The following is a 12,657-nucleotide window of genomic DNA, read 5'->3' on the forward strand; positions in this document are numbered from 1 at the left end:
ATTCAGAAATTGACCAGCAGGTACAAGTCAACGATGTTTTGACAATTGTGGCCTAAGGGAGGACCTGACTGATGGGCATTGGTATGGAATGTGCGATTCACCAAATAAAAAAAAATAAAAAATTGTTTTGATCCAATAAAATTCTCGGTGAGTTTTTATTATTAATGTATTTTAATAATGTGTTTTATAAAGTGTGTGTGTTTCACTTTTTTCTCTATATTTTTACATTTTTTAGGTAGTACCCGTGCTAGTAGACAGATCGTCCCGTATAATGTATAGATGCGGGCGGTTTTCTCACATCCAGATAGGAGGGAGATGAGCAGTGGGGAATAGACTGACATATCCCTGCTGTGCCCTCTGAATGCGCTTGGAGCAGGTCAGGAATCGGTGGCGGCGGTGAATGAATGAGGCAGCGCACAGGGGGGACAGGTTAGGTACCAGCAGCAGCATGGAGTGGAGCGCTTTAACAGCACACAGAGGGGACATTCTCCGCTCCTCCTCACTGTCAGATACGGAGATGAGCAGCAGGGAATGGAATGGCATGTCGCTGCTGTGCGCTGTGACAGTGCTAGAAGATGACTGGGCAGCAGGCGGGGGGGGGGGATCATACATATACACATTGGGGGAATATAATTAATATACTTAAGTCAGGGGGAATGTGATTATACAGTAATTAGGCACACTGTAAGTTTATACAACCCGCCAGGAGCCCTGAATGGCTCCTCAGTACCAGCCATTCAGGGCTCCCGGCAGGGAATTAAAAAATGAAAGTAAAAACACATTGTACAGCGCAGGGGAGTGGGGCATGCCGCCCGCTCCTCTGTTTAATAACTTTTGAACGCATCGGGTCTCAGAAGTGAGACCCGATGCAATCAATCCCTCAGCCCCTGTACTACAACCCCCATCATGGAACATGAAGTGAGTCTGTTCCATGAAGGGTGTTAGTACAAACACTAATGTAGCCTCCCCAGCTGCCAGCAGACTCCCGCAGCAGACTCCCTCAGCCAGAAGTCTGTTCCATGATAGGAGTAGTAGTAGTCCCGGCTGCAGGAGTCTGCCGATGGCTGATACAAATGAATGAAAAACTGATGCAAATGGAGGCCACTAAATGGCATCCCTTTGCATCAGTTTGCATCTGTTATTAGAATGGTTCGTTTAGGAGGCAATAACGGAGAAAATATTAACTTTACCGATCCAAAAAAGTGATGGAGACACCTTTTTTAATGAAATTTCATAGGGTACCATTAAAAAAATGTTACCAAAAATACACTATTTTGGTCTTTGGAATTTTTCTGTGCATACGCCATTGACCGTGCAGTCTAATTAACGATAAGCATGCGGGGATACCACATATGTTTATTTGTATTCTTATTTACACAGTTTTTTTTTAAATGGGAAAAGGGGAGGTATATCTTACTTTAATTAGGGAAGGGGTTAAATGATCTTTATTAACTTTTTTCCCCCTTTTTTTCCCCCTTTTTTTTTTTGCAATGTTATAGCTCCCATAGGGTGTTTCTACTGCTTGACTGCTCATGCCTGGATCTCAGGCACAGAGCAGTCATTCGGCAATCGGACTCCAGCTGTTCGGGCGAAACAGCCCACTGAGCTAACCGGCACTTATTAGCTTTCACTTTAGACATGGCGATCAACTTTGAACGCTGCATCTAAAGGGTTAATAGCGCGCGGCACAGCAATCAGTGCCGCGCGCTATTAGCCACGGGTCCCGGACGTTGCCGTGGCCCCTCGTTATAGAAAGGGAAACTACCCAGGATGTACATGTACGTCCTGGGTCGGGAAGGAGTAAAAGGGGTACTCCGATGGAAAACCTTTTTTTTTCAACTGGTGCCAGAAAGTTAAACAGATTTGAAAATTACTTATTTTTAATCTTGAGCAGGCGGGTCCCGCAGAATCATGTGAAATGCCATAGGGGGCTGATGAAATGGCAATACGGGGAAATACAATTACACATTTTACACTTTTACATTTTCTATTAAAAAAATCTTAATCCTTCAAGTACTTATCAGCTGCTGTATACTACAGAGGGAGTCCTTTTCCTTTTAAATTTATTTTCTGTCTGACCACAGTGCTCTCTGCTGACACCTCTGTCTATGTCAGGAACTGTCCTATGGGTATCCTTTGTCAATTTGTTTATACTCTGGACAGTTTCTGACATGGACAGAGGGGTCAACAGAGAGCACTGTGGTCAGACAGAAAAGAAATTCAAAAAGAAAAGAACTTCCTCTGTAGTATACAGCAGCAAATAAGTACTGGAAGGATTAAGATTTTTAAATAGAAGTCATTTTAGGGATTCCTTGAAATGTCAAAATCCACTTCCACAGTTTCTTTGCTAATAGAAGATCATCTTTGGGTAGGTTGAATATTTCGCAAAAAAAAATATAGATAATAAATTCAGTGATATATTTTTGTTTCTGACAATGAATGAAATCATTTTTATTTTAAACATTAACGTCTTCTCCCAAACATCTAATAAAAAATGAAAAGTGAAATTTGTGCAGATGGTTTAAAGCTTCCTGGAATAAATGGCAAGGGAGTAAAGGTCCATTTGCTTTACCTCCTAACCTGGCAAACACAGGATAAATCATTTAAAGTACATTGTCAATCTAATTGTTCAAGTGCAATTATGCCTTTACTGCTCTTCTGATATGTTCCATATCTCGGAGGAATGACAAGAGTACACACTTAATTTGCTTTTTGTCAGTGAGCAAATTTAAACAGATAAATAAATACACTTACAAGGGCAGCAGGAGGCAAACAAGATGTGACAGCTTGGCATTACACATTTCATCTTGAAACAAATTAAAGTTATTTCTATAATACAATATCAAGTGAATTGTGCATGTAGTAATGCCATGCATAGCAACCCTTGAACCGTTTTCTCGAAAGCACATAAATAAAATCACATTTTCTAGAATGGTCATGGCCCTGCAAAAGGTTATATCCACTATCTACCCATGTTTCTACCTTACAAATCCTGCAAAATTGATATGTCCTTAAAGGGGTACTCTGCCCCTAGACATCTTATCCCCTATCCAAAGGAGAGGGGATAAGATTCCTGATCGCGGGGGTCCAGTCACTGGGGACCTCCGCAATCTCCCTGCTGCACCCGGTGTTTGTTCAGGTGCAGCGACAGAGGGTTGTGACGTCACAGCTACGCCCCGCTCGTGACATCAAGGACACTCCCCTCAATGCAAGTCTATGGGAGGGGGCGTGACGGCCATCACGCCCCCTCCCATAGACTTGCAATGAGGGGGCGTGGCCGAGATGCCACAAGCGGTGCGTAGCTGTGACGTCACGAGCCTCCGCATCGCCAGTCATCCAACACGGAGCGAAGTTCACTCGATGCACCAGAAGTCTGGGGTGCCGCAGCCGAGATCATGGGGGTCCCCCCTTTAGATAGGGGATAAGATGTCTAGGGGCGGACTACCCCTTTAAAGGTTTTGCCTCCTAATTTGGAAATTGACATGAGGATAAGCTGATCTCCACAGATCTATCTGCTAACATTTTGCCATGAAATTACCATCACCTGATCACACGTCTTGATGAGGCCACCACATGTGAAATGGGGTATTACAAGTGAGCCAATCAGATGAATAGCCAGCAATGTAATATATGAATGGCTTGACATTGCAAACAGAAAAAGTATTGGGCACTCACCAGTCTATAGAATTTTTTTTTTATTCGTCTCAGCATCATAACACATGAAGTTGTGGGGGATATGGAGACAGAACAGGGGTGTCATAAGCCTTTTGACACCTGTGCTCTGACTCAATACCCCCACAACCTCATGTGTAATATCACTGAGATGGATAAAATAACATTTTACAGAGTGGTGAGTGCCCAATACTTTTTCTGTTTGTAATGACAATATAACACTATTTTATGATGAGCAGCACCAATAGTCTGTTACTTTGCACTGCGGTTTCCTAAATGGCGTCTCGTATGGAGGATACCTATACCTGATGGTCTGTGGCAGTGTCACGTGTATTAGACTTGTGTGTGCGTGTATTATATAAATGGTCTGTGTCTCTCAGATTGAGAGTAAATACTTTATAGAGGCTTTTTAATTTTATTTTTTATTTTTTTTTAGAGGCAGTTTGGAGTTATGAAGTGAAAGAGTCATAATATTAGCACTTATAATGAAAAACAGGTGAAATTTTATAACCATGCAACATTTAATATGACCCACATCACTATCAATGTCTATGTATGGATATAAACTTTTATGCATCTGTCAGCAATGGATGCGAATGAAACACTTGAACTCAATTAGAATGTTTTTTAACGTACTAATTAATAAAAGACACAAATGCAACTGCATAATTAAAGGGAACTATCTATTTTTTAATGGGGAGTACACAGGGCTCTATATTATTGTGTGAGGGCACAAACAAGTCCAAAATTCTATGTGGATGAGACAAATTGGACCATATTGCTATGTAAAAATACAAAGGGGGGAATATAACTGTGTGGGGACACAAATGGAGCCATATTACTGGTTGTGGGACAGTAAGGGAAGTAATTTTACTGAGTGGGTACCAGAGCATTATTATGGATTGGGAAATAATACGAAGGAAAAAAGGTGAGGATGGAGCTGAAGATTTATGTAGAGATACACGATTCTATATAAATCCCAGCACAACTGAGGCTGCCCATGTACCCTTGCTAAAATCTATGCCAGCTCAGAGCTGGTGTAGATTTCAGCTACAATTTACACCTGCAGGTGTAATTATAGTAAATTAGGTATATTCGGGATGTAATGCCCCCTTTGCACAAAGCCATGCTCACCATATGCCAAGCCAGTTTGGCAAGCTCAGCACAAAGTGTCAAAAAGTCCCAACATTTTGCTCAAAGTGGATATTTGCACAAAAATTTTAGACTTTATGAAAAATGTCGCAGGTGATAAGTTTCCCCTAATGAGTCTAAGATGTTTGTCTAGAAGATTCTGCAGAGGCGAGTCATGACTGTAAGTAGTTATCATAGCAGTTTGGGCCAGATGGAGAAAAGGGAAAGTATATTATTACAATCAGTTAAGATGTCTTAGATGTTAAGATGTCACTGGATGTAACTGCATTGTAATAACTTATATGGTCTGCAGAGCATCTGTGAAAAGCTAGTACCACTACAGTAAAATCTCCACTAGCGAACACCTCCCAATAGGGGGCACCACTCATTAGCCGACAGTTTTTAATTCCCCGGCAGAGTCCCATAAGACTTAATGTATTTGCACCCTCCGAATAAGGGACACTCCCAATAGCGGAAGAGGACACTCCCAATAGGGGACAAAACAAACCCAATAGTGAACAAAACACACCCAATAGGGGACAACCAGGCTCTTATGCCGACCATACCTTGTACACAGGGCGGCCATCGGGAGGTACAGCCAAAACCCCAGTAAGAGGCCCAGGCTCCCAGGGGGCCTTGGCCCCTGCTGCACCCTCTGCAGCAGCCCCAGCACAGAAGCAGGAGACCACTGTTTAAACCCCCAGTGCCACTTTATTTCACCTGTGCCAAATCATCCCCCCCTTTATTATCCCCTGTGCCACATAATTTCCCACAGAGGGTGGTAAAGAGGGGGGGGGGTGATGAATTAGCACAGAGGGAAATGAAATGGCACAGGGAGGATCAATGGGGAAATTATGTGGCACAGAGGATAAGGGGGGATGATTTGGTAGAAGGCACACGGGGAATAAAGTGGCACAGGGTTTAAAGGGGGTGGGGATGAAATTGTACAGGGGGTGATAAGTGGTGATTAAACGGCACTGGGAGATTCTACTGTAATATTGCTTTTTATCATTTTTTATATGTAATTACACTCTGGAAGGAGAACAGTACATAATTTATTTATTTAGAAATATTTTTGAGCCATTTCTCCAAATAGAGGACATCTCTTAATAGCAGACATTTTTTATTCCCCTTGAGTGTCCACTATTGGGAGATTCTACTGTATATGGTCAGCATACAGGGAAAGCATTAGCCTTTGTATGGTGGTATTATTTAGTCACCGTGCGGTGGTAATATTTGATCATAGGAGGTGATATTATTTTCCCTTTGTATAGTGGTATCATTAGTAATGTTAGCATTAGTTCACTGGGTTTTGTACAGTAACAGTAAGGTGGTAATCAGGGGCAGACTGACAGGTCAGGCACTCGGGCTCTGCCAGATGTCCCGTGCCTGAGTGGGGGCCCAGCTAGCTGCCAGTATTTTTATATTTTTTTACCTTTTTAATCCTAAATCCCCCCCACATCATGCAGTTTCTGGTTGGGCAGTCACTGAGGAGCAGAGATCTCCACACACAACACAACAGCACTGACTACCCGACCGGGACCTGCTCTTTATCTGTGTAATGTCACAGTCATGTGACCACTGCATGTGGGGGCAGAACTGAAGGACCTGTGGTGATGTCACAATCATTGTACCACTACATGTGAGGGTGGAGCTGAAGGACCTGTTAAGCAAAGCAGCCAGAAGAGAAGAGGGAGTGACCCGGCAGTACAGCGGCCATTACAAAATAAGGGGAGAATAGCGGGACAAAAATTAGTGCATGTGCTGTCTTTTTCTCCAACTACCTCTTGCTATAAACAACAGCACCCAACAAACTCCGTTATAGTCAATGGGATCCATTGTGACCCATTGTTGCCCGTTGTGCCCCATCCTGATAAGGGTCTATGAAGACAAAAAAAAAAAAAGGTCTGAAAGGATGTTTTCGTTTGGGGAACAACAGCACTGTGAAAGAGGCCTTAGTTCTTCCTGTATTATACTCCCAGGGCTGCAGTCCCTTCTCTGGTATGTTGTAACTGTATAAAGTAAATATTCATGTACAGAGTAAGTAATCTAATTGTACACAGTGACTTCACCAGCAGAGCAGTGAGTGCAGCTCTAAAGTATACCCGATGTTACTCCTGAGTAGTGTTGAGCGGCATAGGCCATATTCGAATTCGCGAATATTCGCGAATATTCATCATATATTCGCGAATATTCGCATATTCGCAATATCCTCGTTTTATTTCCGCATATGAAATTTGCGTATGCGAAAATTAGCGTATGCGAAAATTAGCATATACAAATATTAGCATAAGCAAAAATTTGCATATGCGAACATTAGCATATGTTAATTTTCGCATATGCGAAAATTCGCACACCAGTCTCACGCAGTAGTATTAGAGCCTTCTTTACACCACACAAGCTGGAAGCAGAGAGGGATGATCACTGTGATGTGTACTGTGAAAAAAAAAACAAAAAAAAAAAAACAAATATTCGTAATTACGAATATATAGCGCTATATTCACGAATATTCGCGAATTCGCGAATATGCGATATTCGCGAATAAAATTCGTATTGCGAATATTCGCGAGCAACACTACTCCTGAGTTACATCTTGTATTAATCAGGAGCAACATCTGGTATACTACAGAGCTGTACTCACTATTCTGCTGGTGAAGTCACTATGTACATACATTACGCTTACTCACCAAGCTACCAGGCCCTTTAAAACTGCACAGTGGCTGGCTGGCGCAGGCACATCTGCAAAAAAGCAGCAAGACTTCCGTGTCCCACCAGAGAGAAGCACAGAGGAGAACGTGCCTCTGCCTTTTTCATCTGCTGCTGTAAACACATTTCTGGTCCAACATCCCGGCTGCTGGTTAGTTGTTTAATATTAATTGTACTAGAAGCGATGTCAGGAGTGATATCAAGGAGTACTCAGCGATATCAGGGGAGGATGTCGGGAAGGGTAAGGGGGGTACGGCGGGGGGCGATGTCAGCAATGATGTGAGGGGGCAATGTGCGGGGCTGATGTCAGGGGGTGATGTCAGGGGAGGACAGTGAATAGCGTAAACATAAAAATTGCTTATTTTTGGTCACTTTATATACCATAAAAATATTAACAAAAAGCATCAAAAGTCCCATTTAAACAAAAGTGGTACCAATAAAAACTACTATGAGCCAAAAACTTAGACCTCATACATCCCCGTATATGGAAAAATAAAAGTATTGTACGGGTCATAATACTGCAATTTTATGCATATTCATTTTCTTTTTTTTACAAAAAGTTATCAATTTTTTTTAAGTAGTAAGAAAAAATCCTATATAAACGAACCCCCCAAAAGTTGCAAAATTGTGTTGTTGCTTTTCAATTTTACAAATAATTTGTCTATATTTTTTTATGTATTAGAAAATGTCTTTATTGTATGTCAGCAGGGCATCTATATGGATGTGGCTTACACATAAAAGGGTGCATGGGGACCCCAACAATGATCCTCTATTGCCCAGTTTCTGAACTTTGAAATATATATGTACTACACATACATATAATTTATTTATTATATTTTTATATTTTTGGGGGGTGAGGGTAACCAAACATATTTGTATATACCCTGGAAATGCTGATGGGGGGGGGGGGGGGGAGGGTGTAGTTCAGATCCAAAAATTTCCCTAGGGATAAGGGATTTTAGTTTTGCCCCTGTCTTAAATTAAAAATTTTATCAAATAAATCTATCTATGTATTGTATAAACATAAAGGGGTGCACTTTTCCAAAAGTTGTCAGTATAATAGAAAAACTTTTTGATATCCTTACCTTGTAAAATCAGATTGAATCCCCTGCAGTTCTCCCTTGGCTCTCAGTAGTGAGCAGAGCTGATATGGCACAGTGAGGCATCAGATGAAGTGAATGATACAGCTAATCATTGAAAGCCATAGTGGGAACAGCTAATCTCATGCTATGAAAATGTTCTGATTTCTCTGCACTCCAGCAGTGATACCTTTTTATTGTCAACTTTGTTGTATGAGGCCTTGATTTTCACAGAACAAGTTACAGTTCTCTTAGGCTCTATTGTGTACATTTTTATTATGGGTTATGTTATTCTTTATTCATTTCCTTAAAGTTGTTCACTTTAAAAATATGTGCTATCTATACTGTGAGGAGTTCAGAAGTGTTCTTAGTGCCTCTGGCAAACCCCCCACCCCACTGTCACACCTTATGTCTTCTCTTATCGGCATCATCCTCTTTCCTTTTCTTCTCCATCGGGCTCTGACCGCCATGATGACTTCTTCAGCCAAAGATGTTTTCAGCATCTGCAGGACAAATATCTTAGACTCTGCATTTTTTCCGCCCCCTCCCCTTCTCTATACAATCTTCCCATCTATAGGCCTACAAAATGTAATAATGCCCCCATGGTGTCCTGCACAATAAACGTGTGTAGGATAGTAGGTCCAACTTTAAGTAGGTATATCCTCCCAAAATTGGCAGGTAATTACCCTATTAGGTACGTATTTCCTACAGCTGTTTGTTTCCTCATTAGGTAGTTCCCCATAGGTATGTATGGCCTTTGATAGGTAGTCCCCCTAATAGGCAAATACATCCTTAGTTTGGCAGATTGCGCTCCCCACTCAGTCCGAATCTATTCGATGCTTATCACTATTAAAAACTGCTATTTATGGCATAAAGAGAGCCTCAATGGGGGTGTAGAACTCTTTGCCTTGCTGTAACACGCATAGGGTGTGTGCTGTGTTAGTGAAATAATACTGTTATTCCATATGACAAGCAGATCTGAGGCGTTGCTTATAGAATTACTGTCGCAGAGCGGCACAATAACAAAGCCTGGAGGTGGCATCAGTAGGAGGAGACCATATTGTGGCTGAATGACACAGCGTGGATGTAGCTGAAACATGAGGAGACCATATAGCCGCTGAATGACACAGTGTGGAGGTGACGGCAGCATGAGGAGACCATATAGTGGCTGAATGACATAGCGTGGAGGTGGCGGCAGCATGAGGAGACCATATAGTGCCTGAATGACACAGTGTGGAGGTGGCGGCAGCATGAGTAGACTAGATAGTGGCTGAATGACACAGCGTGGAGGTAGTGGCAGCATGAAGAGACCATATAGTGGCTGAAAGACACAGCATGGAGGTGGCGGCAGCATGAGGAGAGCATATAGTGGAGAAGGAAAGGAAGTTCCGGCTCCCAAAGCTGGGTAAAATTTCAAGTTTATTTCTTCATATAAAAATCCAGTGCACGAGCAACAATAAAAACATAGAAAAAGAGCAACACAAAACGCACCAAAGCGTTTCGACTTAACGCTAAGTCTTAATCATGGCAACTACAATAACCAGCATGTCTTCCTTATATACCCTAATGTCCCATAATGAATAGAGGAAGGGTGGGGTATGTAACCCGCCCATGGGCTTAAACCCGCAGGTGAAGCATAAGTTCATCAAAGGACATCTGAATTTGTTCAAATGTATCAAAAGATATATATATCAAAAATGAAAAAATATATAGAAATATAAAAAAAGGAAAATATATAAATTAGATGCAGGGATACATATCACCAGACACTTATGCAAAACATTAGTAAATATAAGATAAATCATGTCTGTAGTTGAGTCCAGACGGGAAACGTGAGTCCATGCATAGGATCCAAAATGCTTCCCGTCTGAACAAAGCCTTACACCAATCTCCCCCTCTCCGGGGAGGGCGTACTCTCTCTAATCCTGTGACCTCTATCCTAGGGACAACGCCATCATGGTTATCAACTATATGTCTTGTTATGCCCGACATAGATCTATTAGTAAATTGGGTATTTGTAGATAAGTGTAAATGTTCCTGAATTCTAACTTTAAGCTTTCTACTGGTGCATCCCTGCATCTAGTTTATATATTTTCCTTTTTTTATATTTCTATATATTTTTTCATTTTTGATATATATATCTTTTGATACATTTGAACAAATTCAGATGTCCTTTGATGAACTTATGCTTCACCTGCGGGTTTACGCCCATGGGCGGGTTACATACCCCACCCTTCCTCTATTCATTATGGGACATTAGGGTATATAAGGAAGACATGCTGGTTATTGTAGTTGCCATGATTAAGACTTAGCGTTAAGTCGAAACGCATTGGTGCGTTTTGTGTTGCTCTTTTTCTATGTTTTTATTGTTGCTCGTGCACTGGATTTTTATATGAAGAAATAAACTTGAAATTTTACCCAGCTTTGGCAGCCGGAACTTCCTTTCCTTCTCCGTGATTACTCCACCTGAGGACTTGGCCTCAGAGATTCATCCGAAGCTCCCGCTGGTTCAGGTGTATTGTGCCACGATTCCTTGCATCTTGGATACGACTGGGTAAGCTGATATACCTTCCTTTTCTATTGCCGAGACCATATAGTGCCTGAATGATACAGCGTGGAGGTGGCGACAGCATGAGGAAACCATATAGTGGCTGAATGACACAGCTTGGAGGTGGCGGCAGCATGAGGAGACGATATAGTGGCTGAATAACACAGCCTGGAGATGGCGGAAGCATGAGGAGACCATATAGCGGCTGAATGACACAGCCTGGTGTTGGCGGCAGCATGAGGAGAACACATAGTGCCTGAGTGACACAGCGTGGAGGTGGCGGCAACATGAGGAGACCGTATAGTGGCTGAATGACACAGCGTGGAGGTGGCAGCAGCATGAAGAGACCATATAGTGGCTGAATGATACATTGTGGAGGTAGCGGCAGCATGAGGAGACCATATAGTGCCTGAGTGACACAGCATGGAGGTGGCGACAGCATGAGTAAACCATATAGTGGCTGAATGACACAGCGTGGAGGTGGCGGCAGCATGAAGAGACCAAATAGTGCCTGAATGACACAGCGTGGAAGTGGCGGCAGCATGAGAAGACCATATAGTGGCTACATGACACAACCTGGAGTTGTCGGCAGCATGAGGAGACCATGTAGTGGCTGAATGACACAGCCTGGAGTTTGCGGCATCATGAAGTGAACATATAGTGGCTGAATGACACAGCCTGGAGGTGGCAGAAGCATGAGGAGACTATAAAGTGCCTGAATGACACAGCGTGGAGGTGGCAGCAGCATGAGGAGAACATATAGTGGCTGAAGGACACAGCCTGGAGTTGGAGGCAGCATATAATGGCTGAATGACAGAGCCTGGAGGTGGCAGCAGCATGTGGAGAACATATGGTGGCAGTATGATACAGCTTGGAGCTGGCATCACCATGATGAGAACATATGGTGGCAGAATGAGAAAGCCTGGAGCTGTCATCAGCATGAGAACATATGGTGGCAGAATGACACAGCCTGGAGGTGGCATCAGCGGTGGCATAAGCACAAGGAGAACATATGGTGGCAGAATGAGACAGCCTGGAGGTGGCAGCAGCATCAGGAGTCCTGAAAGGGACTCGGTGACAGAGTAGTGCGGTGGGTGGCAATACCAGCACCCGGTGAGGAAGGTGGGTAAAAAAAGGAGAACTTGGCATCAGATCGGGGTGGCAGGATCAGATTAGTAGCTGAGGCAGGTAGGCAGAAGAAAACGGTCTCTTTTGTAAAAGTTAAAAATAAGGTGCAGCTCACAACAGAAGGACCGAGGCAGTTAAAGCTAAAGCCGGACCCCACGGCAACAATAATGTAAAATAATGAAAACCTATAGCTTATGCCTCTAGGACCTCACCAATGGTGCATAATGGTGGGGGCAAAGATAGATATAACAGCGTTTACTCAGAAATTGTTTTTAATTCGGATTATAAAATATAAAATATAATATATAAATAAGTAAAACAGTAACAAAATATCACATTACACTGGCACTATCTAATGAAAATCTTCCTGGGCCCTAGTGAGATATCCAAAAT

At 42.5% G+C, this 12,657-nt stretch overlaps 1 protein-coding gene across 5 annotated transcripts in view; it reads right to left on the minus strand.

Moving 5' to 3' along the window:
* The window catches only part of SYT6 (synaptotagmin 6), a 461,499-nt gene that overhangs the window by 88,706 nt on the left and 360,136 nt on the right, over positions 1-12,657 (minus strand). The window lies entirely within an intron of this gene.

This window comes from Hyla sarda, chromosome 2 (genome assembly GCF_029499605.1).
Source record: "Hyla sarda isolate aHylSar1 chromosome 2, aHylSar1.hap1, whole genome shotgun sequence".
Lineage (NCBI taxonomy): Eukaryota > Metazoa > Chordata > Amphibia > Anura > Hylidae > Hyla > Hyla sarda.